Source organism: Rana temporaria, chromosome 3 (genome assembly GCF_905171775.1).
Source record: "Rana temporaria chromosome 3, aRanTem1.1, whole genome shotgun sequence".
NCBI classification, from domain to species: domain Eukaryota; kingdom Metazoa; phylum Chordata; class Amphibia; order Anura; family Ranidae; genus Rana; species Rana temporaria.
Window position 1 is genome coordinate 442754276 of NC_053491.1, and position 13854 is coordinate 442768129.

General features: G+C 50.8%; 1 protein-coding gene across 4 annotated transcripts in view; it reads left to right on the forward strand.

The window, feature by feature from the left end:
- The window catches only part of LOC120933327 (E3 ubiquitin/ISG15 ligase TRIM25-like), a 31472-nt gene that overhangs the window by 11946 nt on the left and 5672 nt on the right, over positions 1–13854 (forward strand). The window contains exon 1 of one of the 4 annotated variants that reach the window (XM_040346483.1): positions 4421–4547. The exons of 1 other annotated variant lie outside the window; for it this stretch is intronic. The gene's annotated coding sequence lies outside the window, so the exon portion shown is untranslated. Of the gene's footprint in view, positions 1–4420; positions 4548–6619; positions 6643–11066; positions 11150–13854 lie in introns of those variants that run through there. 2 more of the 4 variants (XM_040346485.1, XM_040346482.1) reach the window with 2 other exon arrangements.

The following is a 13854-nucleotide window of genomic DNA, read 5'->3' on the forward strand; positions in this document are numbered from 1 at the left end:
ACAGCCAGAAGAGTCGTCCAACGGTGCCAGGGTCGATAGCCAGGGATGAGAGTCAGCCAAGCCGGGGGCTGTAGCCAGAGACGGGGTGAAACGAAGCCGGGAATCAGGAACCAGAAGGGACGACCGAAGCCGGGTCGAAAACCAGGAGCAGGCAGCACGATCACAGGAGAGGTGTCAAGCGAGGAAATGCTGCAGCTGCCGTCATATATATATGCTGAGCAGCCAGCTCCTCCCAGTGGAAAGGAGGAGCCGCAGGGTGTGGCAGGTTACAAGAACCCCATGAAGCAAGATGGCTGCTCGCACAGGTCAGTGATGAGGAGCCAGCAAAGAGGTAAGACCATGACAGTACCTCCCCCTCAAGGGCCCCTTCTCCGCGGCACAAAATACGTCTTCTGAGGAAAGCGCGCGTGGAAGGCTCGGAGGAGGACAGGAGCCTGGACATCTGCGGAGGGAACCCAGGAACGCTCCTCTGGACCATACCCACGCCAGTGGACCAAGAACTGCAACCGGCCACGGACCAAGCGTGAGTCCAGGATATCGCTCACCTCGTATTCTTCATGATCGCCCACCTGGACAGGACGAGGCCGAGGAACTGAGGAGGTGAAACGATTGCATATTAGTGGTTTCAACAGGGAAACGTGAAACACATTGGAAATCCGCATACCAGGTGGAAGCGCGAGAGCATAGGCAACCGGGTTCACCCTGCGGAGCACACGGAAGGGACCAGCTTGGGAGTGGGCACTCGGAGGTTGAGATTGCGAGTGGACAACCATACACGATCTCCGACCTGGTAGGAAGGAGCAGGCAACCGTCTGCGATCAGCCTGGAGCTTCTGGCGCTGCGCAGAGACCCTAAGGGACCTCTGAATCTGTACCCATGAAGCACGTAGGGCAGAAAGGTGGCTCTCCACAGCCGGAACATCTTGGGGAGAGAATGACTCTGGTAATACGGCAGGTTGGAACCCATAATTGGCCATGAAGGGAGACATCCCAGAGGAAGAGTTAACCGCCGTGTTCCTGGCAAACTCAGCCCATGGCAGAAGGTCAACCCAATCATCCTGATGATCAGAGACATGGCAATGAAGAAATTGCTCCAGGGCTTGATTGGATCGCTCTGCGGCCCCATTGGACTGAGGGTGGTAAGCCGAAGAGAAGGAGAGTCGAATACCCAACTGAGAGCAAAAAGCACGCCAGAACCTGGACACAAACTGACTCCCTCAATCCGAAACTATCTCTTTAGGCAAACTGTGTAACCGGAAGACCTCCCTGGCGAAAACCGTGGCCAACTCCTGTGCAGTGGGTAACTTCTTGAATGGAACACAGTGGCACATTTTGGAGAACCGATCCACAATCATGAGAATGACCTATGGCCTCGGGACACAGCAAGGTCCACAATGAAGTCCATCCCCAGGTGTGACCATGGGCGCTCCCCATTGGGAATGGGTTGTAGAAGTCCCAACGGAAGATGCCGAGGGGATTTATTCTGGGCACAAACAGAGCATGCCGCTACATATGCGGCAATATCGGACCGTAGAGAAGGCCACCAGAATAAGCGTGAGACAGCCCAGGACAGCTGATTCTTTCCAGGATGCCCCGCGGTCTTGGAGTTGTGGTAGGTCCGCAACAGCCGGGTACGCAACTCCTCAGGCACGAAGCACCTACCATTGGGTCTCCCAGAGGGAGCGCCAGATTGGGCTGCCAGAATCTGCTCTCCAAGGGGAGAGGTCAAGCTGGTACGGATGGCAGCCAGGATCTGATTTGGAGGTATGACCGAAGTCGGTATCGAATCCTCTTTGGACAGCTCGGAGTATTGACGTGATAAGGCATCCGCCCTGACGTTCTTGGAACCGGGTAAGTAGGAGACCACGTAATTAAAGCGTGACAGGAACAGAGCCCATCTGGCCTGACGGGGTGTCAATCTCTTGGCCTCCGAAAGGTACGTCAGGTTCTTGTGGTCCGTCAGGATGAGAACCGGGACCACAGAACCCTCGAGCAAGTGCCTCCATTCTTTGAGAGCCTGTACGATAGCTAACAGCTCTCTGTCACCAATCTGGTAGTTGCATTCAGCGGGAGACAGTTTCCTGGAGAAGAACCCACAGGGAAGCAGAGATCCCTCTGGTGTCCGACGCTGAGACAGAAGGGCGCCTACTCCCGTCTCAGACGCATCGACCTCAAGGACGAAGGGCAACCCAGGATTGGGATGAGACAGTATTGGAGCCGAAGCAAAGGTTGATTTTAGAGCCTCAAAAGCCAGGATGGCCTCGGCCGGCCAATCATGGGAATTACTGCCCTTCCTGGTCAGATCCGTGAGAGGCTTGGCCAGCATGGAGAAGTCCCTGATGAACTTCCGATAATAATTGGCGAAGCCCAAAAAGCGCTGCAGGGAACGAAGACCAGTGGGCTGTGGCCACTGTAGGACTGCCGAAACCTTCTCAGGGTCCATGGAGAACCCCTCCGCGGAAATGATGTAACCTAAGAAGGTTACCTGGGACCGGTGAAATTCGCATTTCTCAAGCTTACAGAAAAGCTTGTTCTCTATTAACCGTTGCAACACTCGCTTGACGTCCAGAATGTGGACCTCCACGGATTCAGAGTATACCAAGATGTCATCCAGGTAGACCACTACGCACTGCTGCAACAGGTCACGAAAAACATCATTGATAAATTCCTGAAAGACTGCGGGCGCATTGCACAACCCAAAGGGCATAACCAGGCATTCGTAATGACCGGTCCTGGTGTTGAACGCGGTCATCCACTCATCACCCTCCCTGATCCTTACAAGGTTATACGCAGCCCTCAAGTCGAGTTTGGTAAAGACCGTTGCCCCCTTGAGACGATCGAACAACTTGGAAATCAACGGAATCGGGTATGCATTCTTAATCGTGATGCGATTTAGGCCCCTATAGTCGATGCAAGGCCTCAATTCTCTGCCCTTCTTCTTTACAAAAAAAAATCCAGCCCCCGCTGGGGAAGAGGATTTGCGAATGTGCCCCCGGGAAAGCTCCTCCCTCACGTACTCCTCCATGGCTTCATTCTCAGCAACCGACAGTGGATATACCCTGCCACGAGGAGGAATGGCACCAGGTTGTAAATCTATGGCACAATCATATGGGCGGTGCGGAGGCAGGGCACCAGCGCGCACCTTATCGAATACATCCAGGTACTCCCTGTATTCAGAGGGCAACACGGAGTCCGAGGAGGCACACAACACCTTGACAGGCCCATGGATGCGACTAGCCCCACACTGTGGGGACCACGAGAGGATCTCAGCCGATCTCCGATCGAAAATCGGATTGTGCCTCTGGAGCCAGGGGTACCCCAAGACCACCGAGTAGTGAGGAGTAGTAGTGAGGAGACGAAATGACCTGAAGACAGACCGATTCCCTGTGAACGGTCCCAATGGAAGGGTCTCATGAGTCACCTGCGGCGGCCGAACGAGTCAGCCGTCAATCGCCTCAAGTACCAGCGGAGAAACTCGAGCCTGCAGAGAAATGGAGTTTGCGGCAGCAAACTTACTGTCGATGAAAAGGCCACCAGCACCAAAATCCACCAACGCCTGGGCCGCCACCGAGCCCCCGGCCCAGGAGAGGACAACGGTGAGCAGTGATTTATCAGCTTGGAAAACCGGGGACGAAGAAACTCCACTTAAGATCTGTCCCCAACCGAAAATGCCCACTGAGGCTGCAGTACATGCAATGACCCTCACGTCTCCGAAGTGCCCTCTCCCCCTCAGACAGGCGAGCAAACCCCAGCTGTATGGGCTCACCCCCAGGCACGTCAACCCCAGGAAGCCTCGGCACTGAGTTGGCTCGCCCCCAAAGCTCTGCGGGAGGGGGGCAGAAACGGTCATACCCCGAGACACCGCAGGCGCAACAACGGGTGCCGGGGTAGACTCAGGCGCAACAACCGGAGCGGCAGAAGGAGCGGTAACAGGAGCGACAACCGGCCTATCAGCAGCAGAAGCGAGATGAGCAGTGCGTGCAAGCAGGGTTTGCAACGCCTGAGCGAACTGACCCAGCAGGTGATCCTGCTGATCAAGTCTGGCGACCAGCATGGGTAGTGAGGATGGCCCTGTACCGTCAGGATTCATGGCTTGGGCCTAATGTCATGGAAGCATGAATCAGACGTACAAAACAGATAAATGAATAAGAAGATTTTATTGGAAACCAAACAGCAAGGTCAAAGTCCACACAGATGATCGAAACAGCCAGAAGAGTCGTCCAACGGTGCCAGGGTCGATAGCCAGGGATGAGAGTCAGCCAAGCCGGGGTCTGTAGCCAGAGACGGGGTGAAACGAAGCCGGGAATCAGGAACCAGAAGGGACGACCGAAGCTGGGTCGAAAACCAGGAGCAGGCAGCACGATCACAGGAGAGGTGTCAGACGAAGAGGCCCAAGCGAGGAAATGCTGCAGCTGCCGTCATATATATATGCTGAGCAGCCAGCTCCTCCCAGTGGAAAGGAGGAGCCGCAGGGTGTGGCAGGTTACAAGAACCCCATGAAGCAAGATGGCTGCTCGCACAGGTCAGTGATGAGGAGCCAGCAAAGAGGTAAGACAATGACAGTTCTGCCCACATCCCAATCCTCTGGTCTCCCTGCTGGGTGCTCATTCTGTTCTATATTGTACTTATTCTTTGACTGTTTTGTTTAAAGGAGGGAGGATTGTATTGGGAGCAAAGAAATGTCAGGTGTGACTGTTTGTGGCAATGGCAAATGGTTTACATAGCTCACGGCATTACGGGTCAGGTAGAGGGCCCCTTAGCAGAATTTTGCTTAGGGCCCCAGGGAGGTCAGAATCGGCACTGCCCGCGCGCATGCATGGGAGTGACGTCACGCGCCTCGGGCTAGTCACAGAGCCAGAGTTCGGGGCCCCGGAAGAAGAGGGGTGAAGAATGGATGCTCGCTGCTATGGAGGAAAACGGTGACATCGCGGGCTTCTCCTGCAGGTAAGTGTCACATAATGCGATGCATAGTAGACCATTATGCTTTACCTTTGCAGGGAGACATATCAGGGTTTACTTTCTCTTTATTGTGTATGCGTAGGTCGGCACACATACACAAAACTTGTCCTTCCAGGACACAAGAGTAACAGTGACATCAGCACGTAACTCCGTCCTACGCGCTTCGTTATATGTTGACGTCCTCCAGGGGCAAGATCGGGCACTATTTCTCCTCCTATTGAAGACAGGCGCAATATTATTTTTTTACTCCCACTGACCACCAAGCCTGAGACATTGTCTACTCCTACTGACACTGGAGCATTTTATATTTCAACTGGCCGCAGTCTGGCCCTCCTAAAGTCTGATCGACAGTAAACCGGAGCTTTGTTTAGAAAGTTTGGAGACCCCTGCTTTAAAGCATAAATGCACTTTAAAACAAAGTGCACTTACCCTCTTTGCCCCCTTCACCGGACCTAGCCAACCTCTCTCTCTCTGTCTATATATATATATATATATACATACCTCCCAACTTTTTGAGATGGGAATGAGGGACACCTATTAGCAAAAGTATGTAGGCTTCTGCCACACCCCCTTAAAGGAGAATTATACAAAAGAAAAATTATTGGTTAAAACCACAAGTGCTTTTTTACCACTACTGTTCCTTTATATTGGCTTTTCAAATTTACAAATGCAGCAATTTAGAAATCAGATGAAAGGTTTGAGAAACACTATTTGAAAGATAAAAAGTGCATTTTATATAAACTATATAGATCAGACCAAAATGTGGGACACATGAGGAGGAAAGAGGGACAGAGGGACATTGCTCCAAATCAGGGACAGTTGGGAGCTATGGCCCGGATTCACACACAACGGCGCATATTTATGCCGCCGTAGCGTATCTTTTGTACGCTACGCCGACGCAGCGCAGAGAGGCAAGCATCGAATTCACAAAGCACTTGCTCTCAAATCTGCGCTGGGTTTCGAAGGCGTAAGCCGGCGTAGGTGGAAGTGGGCGTGAGGCATGCTAATGAGGCGCGACCCCATGCAAATGATGGGCCGAGTGCCAGACAGATACATATAACGAACGGCGCATGCGCTGTCCCGTGGACCATCCCAGTGCGCATGCTCACAATCACGTCGGAACAACTGCCTAAGATACGCCGGATCACTGCCTACGGCGTGAATGTAACCTACGCCCAGCCATATTCACGTCCAACGTAAACTGCGTAAAATACGACGGCTTATGTTCCCTGGTCCATACCTTTGCACGGGTTGCGCCTCATATATGGGGAATAACTTTACGCCGGACGTACGACTTACGCAAACCGCGTATATTATGCGCCGGGCGCAAGTACGTTCGTGAATCCACGTATCTCCCTAATTTGCATATGTGCATAGAAAATCAATGGGAGCGCCAAATACGTCCAGCGTAAATATGCGCCCTCCACCGGCGTAGGCAAGTTACGTCAGTCGGATGAAGCCTATTTTTAGGCGTATCTTAGTTTGTTGGTCGGCACATATATACGACGGCGCACATTTGTACTTACGACGGCGTATCTTGAGATACGTCGGACCAAGTGCTCTGTGAATCCGGGCCTATGTCTTTACAACTAAGAAAGTGAAAGCAAGGGAGAGGTGTCCTGCACATTGTGTGCTGAGCTCTCTACCTCCCCCTACAGTGCAGTACCCAGCAGGAAGAGTGAAGGTACAGTACTGCTTTTCAGGGTAGCTGCAGTACAGCTCCATTCACCTGGGGGGTATATTTCCAGCCGCAGGCCACAGCTAGGGATGCGCTCCAGCGTGTTCGCATCGTACACCTGAAAAGGGCCCGCCAGGAAGTGTGCACGGCGCTGCGCTAATCACAGCCAGGGAGACATTTCCTGATCTCAGCAGTCGATCATTGGGACAATGTCTCCCTGGCTGTGATTAGCGCAGCGCCGTGCAGACTTCCTAATGGGCCCTGCACGTGTACGATGCGAACACGCTGGAGCTCATCCCTAGCCACGCACCTAAAGCGTGTGGTTTTACCCCCCCCCCTCAATCTCATAGTTGAACAAGCCCTTGGTTCACATCTGTGTGCTGCGTATAGGACAGCAAACTCATTTCAGTGGGCTTCCCCGCAGAAACACGGCATCGAAAATGCACCACATTTGCCAATGCTTGGGGGTACCAGTAGGAGTGAATGACACCCCTGTGTGTCTAGTGAAAAGCAGTGGGCTAGATTCAGGTAGAAGTTACGGCGTCGAATCTCCAGATACGCCGCCGTAATTTCAAATCTGCGCCGTCGTATCTTTACGCCAATTCTCAAAGGCAGATACGTTCAAAAAATAGGCTTCCTCTGCCGACGTAACTTGAATACGGCGGCGTATAATTGTGTGCAATTTTACGCCAATTCTCAAAGGCAGATACGTTCAAAAAATAGGCTTCCTCCGCCGACGTAACTTGAATACGGCGGCGTATAATTGTGTGCAATTTTACGCTGGCCGCTAGGGGCGCTTCCGTTGTTTTCGGCGTAGAATATGCAAATGACCTAGATACGCCGATTCACAAACGTACGTACGCCCGGCGCAATTTATTTACGTCGTTTACGTTAGGCTTTTTAGACGTAAGGTTACTCCTGCTATTAGGAGGCGCAGCCAATGTTAAGTATGGACGTCGTTCCCGCTTCGAAATTTGAATATTTTACGTCGTTTGCGTAAGTCGTTCGCGAATAGGGCTGGACGTAATTTACGTTCACGTCGAAAGCAATGACGATTTGCGGCGGAATTTTGAGCATGCGCACTGGGATTCTTTCACGAACGGCGCATGCGCCGTTCGTAAAAAACGTAAAATACGCGGGGTCACCATTCATTTAAATAAAACACGCCCCCTCATCATCATTTGAATTAGGCGTGCTTACGCCGGCCCCATTTACGCTACACCGCCGTAAGTTAGGAACACATGTGCGATTTTTTTTGGATTCTTTTTGCACATTCCGTGGCACACACTAGTAGGGACCAGATTCACAAAAAGATACGACGGTGTATCTACAGATACACCGTCGTATCTCTGACGTAAACTGGTCCTATCTATGCGCCTGATTCATAGAATCAGTTACGTATAGATAGGGCTAAGATCTGACAGTGTTACAATGTGTTACACTGTCGGATCTTTTTTTCAATTTAAAAATGGTGCCGGGGGCGTTCCCGCTGATTTACGATAAATAATATGTAAATCAGCGAGATACGCAAATTCACGAACGTACGCGGACCCGTCGCAGTGTTCTTACGTCGTTTCCGTAGCGGTTTTCCGTCGTATACTTACCCCTTCTTTTATCAGGCGCAGCCAATGTTAAGTATAGCCGGCGTTCCCGCGTCGAATTTGAATTTTCCTACGTCGTTTGCGTACGCCGATTCACGAACACGCGCGTCGCAAGTCCCGCTCACGTCGCAACCACTGACGTCCTAGTGACGTCAGTGGGAGCAATGCATGCCGGGAAATTCCCCCGACGGCGCCTGCGCATTTAAATCGGCGCGGGAACGCGCCTGATTTAAATAGTACACTCCCCTAGCCGCGGAATTTTAATTCCGCCGGGGGATTTAGGATCCGCCGTCGCAAGTTTGGAGGTAAGTTGTTTGTGAATTAGCCACTTGCCTCCTAAACTTGCGGGAGCGGATCTTAATTCACGTAGAACGAGCGGATCTATAGATCCGCTGAGCTACGTGAATCTGGCCCTAGAGCTGCACGATTCTGGCCAAAATGAGAATCACAATTTTTTTGCTTAGAATGAAGATCACGATTCTCTCACGATTCTCACTGCGTAAAATCTTTTACATTTATAAAAAAAAAATGGGCTAACTTTACTGGCTAGTTTTTTTTTTTATTCATTAAAGTAATTTTTTCCAAAAAAATTGCATTTAAAAAGACTGCTGCGCAAATACAGTGCAACATAAAATATTGCAACAACCGCCATTTTATTCTCTAGGGTCTCTACTAAAAAATTATATAATGTTTGGGGGTTCTAAGTAATTTTCTATCAAAGAAAATAATGATTTTAACTTGAAAAGAGCTGTCAGGTGTTTAAGTGGTTAAACGTTTCTAATTTACATACAGAAGTCTATTCCTTTGATGTAAAAGTCAGTGGGCTAGATTCAGGTAGCTGCGCCCCTTCTTACGGCGGCGCAGCGTATCGTATTTACGCTGCACCGCCGTAAGTTTGAGAGGCAAGTGCTGTATTCACAAAGCACTTGCCTCCTAACTTACGGCGGCGTAGCGTAAATGGGGCCGGCGTAAGTGCGCGTCATTCAAATGATGTTGGGGGGGGCGTGTTTTATTTAATTTAGGTTGACCCCGCGTATTTTAAAAAACGTAAAATACGCGGGGTCAACCTAATTAAAATAAAACACGCCCCCCTCAACATCATTTGAAAAAATCCCAGTGCGCATGCTCGAAATTCCGATGCAAATCGTCATTGCTTTCGACGTGAACGTAAATTACGTCCAGCCCTATTCGCGAACGACTTACGCAAACGACGTAATAAATTCAAATTTCGAAGCGGGAACGACGTCCATACTTAAAGCGGTTCTCCACCCTAAAGTGGAGTCCCGCTGATCGGCACCCTCCCCCCCTCCGGTGTCTAAAGACAGGTATTTGCACCCACTTCCGGCCGGCATTCACGGGCAAAAGACGGGCATTCCGTCACATCCCGTCGCCCCCCCCGTTGTGTGCTGGGAACACTCGGCTCCCAGCACACAGCGGGAGCCAATCGGCGGGCGCGACTCGCGCATGCGCCGTAGGGAACCGGGCAGTGAAGCCGCAGCGCTTCACTTCCTGGTTCCCTCAGCGTGGATGGCGGGGGGAACAGCAGAGAGACGAGCGATCTCTTGTCCTCTGCTGCGATCGGCGCTGGACTCCAGGACAGGTAAGTGTCCTAATATTAAAAATCAGCAGCTGCAGTATTTGTAGCTGCTGGCTTTTAATATTATTTTCCCGTGGCACATCCGCTTTAACATTGGCTGCGCCACCTAATAGCAGGAGCAACATTATGCCGAAAAAGCCTTACGCAAACGACGTAAAAAACTACCGCCGGGAATCGACGTAACTAGGTAATTTGCATATTCTACGCCGAAAACAACGGCAGCGCCACCTAGCGGCCAGCGTGAGAATGCACCCTAAGATACGACGGCGTAATAGAATTACGCCAGTCGGATCTTAGGCTAATGTCGGCGTATCTAGCTTTCTGAATACAGAAAGTAGATACGGCGGCGCAGCTTTCTTTGCGTAATTCTTTGCTGAATCTAGCCCAATGTGATTCAATGTTTAGACTTAACATTCCACTGATAAAGAGTGTTTTCAAAACTTGGCAGGCTGCCCAGACTTTGACTTTTGGCTGAGAGCAGAGAGGAAATTCTTTTTATGTCAAAGATCGCGAAACCCTGTGTCAAGAATCGCAACGGGAAACAGATCGCGATAACGATTCTTGACAATTAATCGTGCAGCTCTAACCAGGGATGGACTGGCCATAGGGACTACAGGGAGTTTCCCGGTGGGCCGATGGCTCAGTGGGCCGTTTTTTAAAACAGAGATGCTGCTTGGAGGACTTTTTTTAACGCCCTGGCAGCGCCCCAGTGTGAAAGCACTCAGGCTTTCACACTGGGACTGCAGCGGAAGCGTTTTTCAGTCGCTTTACAGGCGCCCAAAAGCGCCTAAAAAACACCTCAGTGTAAAAAGGGGTCCTACACTCACCCCCTCTCTTTTACACTGACTCACTTTTTCTTACACTCACCCCCTCTCACCCCCTTCCCCTCAACCCTCTCTCTCTCTCTCATTCCCCTCTCTCTCACCCTCTCATGATATACAACAATGGATGTAGGGGCCTTTTGGTGGGCGTGATTTTTCTGGGGGGGGGGGGTGGGGGCAGCATTTTATTGAATTAAAGTGGGCCGGTCTGGATGAAGTCCAGGGCCAAATTTTTGTCCCAGTCCAGCCCTGGCTCTAACACACAGTAATGTGAATTGAGCCTTAGACTGGGAAGCCTCCAGGCTGAAAATAAGGGCGCCCCGACTGGAAAAAGGTTGAGAAACCCTGATCCATGTGATCAGCAGAAACATTGATCCGTGTCATCAGCTACCGGGACCACTCTTGTTAGGCTTATATTGTCTGCAGCTGCTGCTCTCCTTTACATGCAGACAGGCTGATTCAAATGGAGCTGCCAAATAGTCTTGTTTCAGCAGGTTGGTTTTCTTACATTTTTGGCGAATTGTTTTTTTTTTTTTTTTTCAGTAGCTGATTCCTTTTATATCAACAGCTTTGTTTCTTAGCACTTTGTAATTAATCATCCTAGCAACCAATTGGGCCGGGTTCACATAAATGCCAATTGGATGCAATTTTAACAGCTTCCGATTCACATTATGTGTGAATCAGACTGGCTTTCAATGGAGGTGGGTTCACACATGTCCGGGATCGGCCGCGGTGCCGTCTTGAAAAGGGTCCTGTGCGTTATTAGGCCGGACTGCAAACTGTGGCCGTGTTTAAATGTGAACCCGGCCTATGTCCCCCGTCCTCTCTCACCTTTTGTTTTCTGTAGCACCTTTTCTGATATAGCTAAAAATAAAAAATGCAATGAAGTGTGTGTACATAATGTCATTGTACCAGTGGCGGAACTACCAGGGTCACAACAGTCGTACTTGCGACAGGGCCTTGGCATTCTGCCACTGTTGGGGGCCCCAGCAAAGTTGCTAGTTGCACGGCTCTAAGCTGACAGCGTCTATCTCATGGAACAGCACAGAGCCACCATAAAGCAATGAATCCGTTTTATTTATTCCAGGAGACATTTAATCCAATTTTTGTGTTTTATTTTTTATTTTTTTAGTACTCCTTTGAATGGCTATATGGTTTTATTGCAGCAGCTTGGTCTCTCAGGTTTCTGGGGGGGGTCTACTGATTTTTAAGAGTCAATTTTATTTATCAGCTTGGCCTTTCAGTTGGATTTAGTACTTGGTTTTTGTAGCCAATGACTTCTATTCCAGCCGCCTGATTGTTTTCAGTACTTTTTGCAATTTTATTGTACGGTGCAGAGGCGTAACTAGAACCTTCAAGGCCCCCATGGCAAAAAAAACATGATGGGCCAATATTTCAATTTTGGGAGGGTGTCCATTGACAGCCTCCCAGAACCCTGCCTCCGAAGTGCCCCCTGAAACGTGCATCCAGCGCAATCACAGTGGCCCTTAGGGCCCCTTTCACATTGAGGAGTTTTTCAGGCGGTACAGCGCTAAAAATAGCGCTGCTATCCCGCATGAAAAACTCCTTCACTGCAGACTCAATGTGAAAGCCCGAGGGCTTTCACACTGAGGCGATGCGCTGGCGGGAGACAAAAAAATCTCCTGTCAGCAGCATCTTTGGAGCGGTGAGAGGAGCGGCATGTATACCGCTCCTTCACCGCTCCTTCCCATTGAAAACAATGGGAAACCGCGGCAATACCGCCCGCAATGCGCCTCTATAGAGGCGCATTGCGGGCGGTATTAACCCTTTATCGGCCGCTAGCGGGGGTTAATACCGCACCGCTAGCGGCCGAATCCCACGGCAATCCCGGCGGTATAGCGCCGCTATTTTTAGCGGCGTTATACCGCCACCGCAGCTCCTGCCTCAGTCTGAAAGGGGCCTAACTGTCAAGTAAATTGTTTACACTGATAATCAATGCCCCAATCATCTGTGCCACCTATCAGTGCCCATCAATGCTGCCTATCAGCACCCATCAGTGCCACCTATCAGTGCTCATCAATGCCACCTATCAGTGCTCACCAATGCTACCTATGAGTTCTGCCTATCAGTGTTCACTTGTGCCCATCAATGCCACCTATCAGTGCAGCCTATCTGTGCCCATTAGTACCTCCTATCTGTGCCCATCATTTCCTCCTATCAGTGCCCATCATTTCCTCTTATTAGTGCCTCCTATCAGTGCCATCTGCCTTCTCAGCACGGCTCTGAGCGGAGAGCATGTCTCTCTCAGAACAGCACAGAGCCGGCATTGACAGTTCTCTCTCCACCTCTGTCCTCTCTCGCACTGGATGAGAAAGGACACAGCGATCTGCTCCCCCTTCTCCCCCTTCCCCCCTCTTGTTTTGCTCTGCGGGAAATGTGAGCTCCTTAGCTTCACACTTGACTGCTCACAAAGCACACACAGGAGAGGGGAGAGGGGAGAAGGGGGAGCAGATCGTCTGTGTCCTCTCTCATCCCGTGCGAGAGAGTATGGAGGGGGAGATAGAACTGTCAATGGTGGCTCTGTGCTGTTCCATGAGATAGACGCTGTCAGCTTAGAGCCGTGCAACTAGCAACTTCTTTGGGGCCCCCAACAGTGGCAGAATGCCAAGGCCCTGTCGCAAGTGCGACTGTTGTGACCCTGGTAGTTCCGCCACTGGTACAATGACATTATGTACACACACACACTTCATTGCATTTTTTTTTTTTTTTTACTATTTATATTATTTTAGCTATATCCGCCTTTCTCAACCGGAGGTGTCCCACCAGAGGTCCTCAGGGGTGTCAGGAGATCATGGTAGAGAAAGAGCCTAGCTCCCGATCCCCAGTGATCTGTACCTCAGCACTACGAGGGAGTGTGCTGTGCTCTCTGCTTCCCCCTACAGCCGTGTGAAAAAAGGGCTTTATAGATGTGCAGAGCCGCCATCAGGGGGGTACAGCGATACAACTGTAAGGGGGCCAGAAGAAGGCAGGACGGGTGAAGGGAGCCGTGTTGTTCACTATAGAATCGATCTCGCAGCTTCTGCTGCTCTCTGTCATTGAGCTCAGACATCAAGCTCTTTACTGGGCATTCCCCAAGTTTTGTTGTTATGTTCTTTACTGTCACCTCTGGCTACTATGTGCATGTGCACCCCTCGTGAGAGCTGCCTTTACTGTGCTCCTCTGTGCCAGCAACATGTCA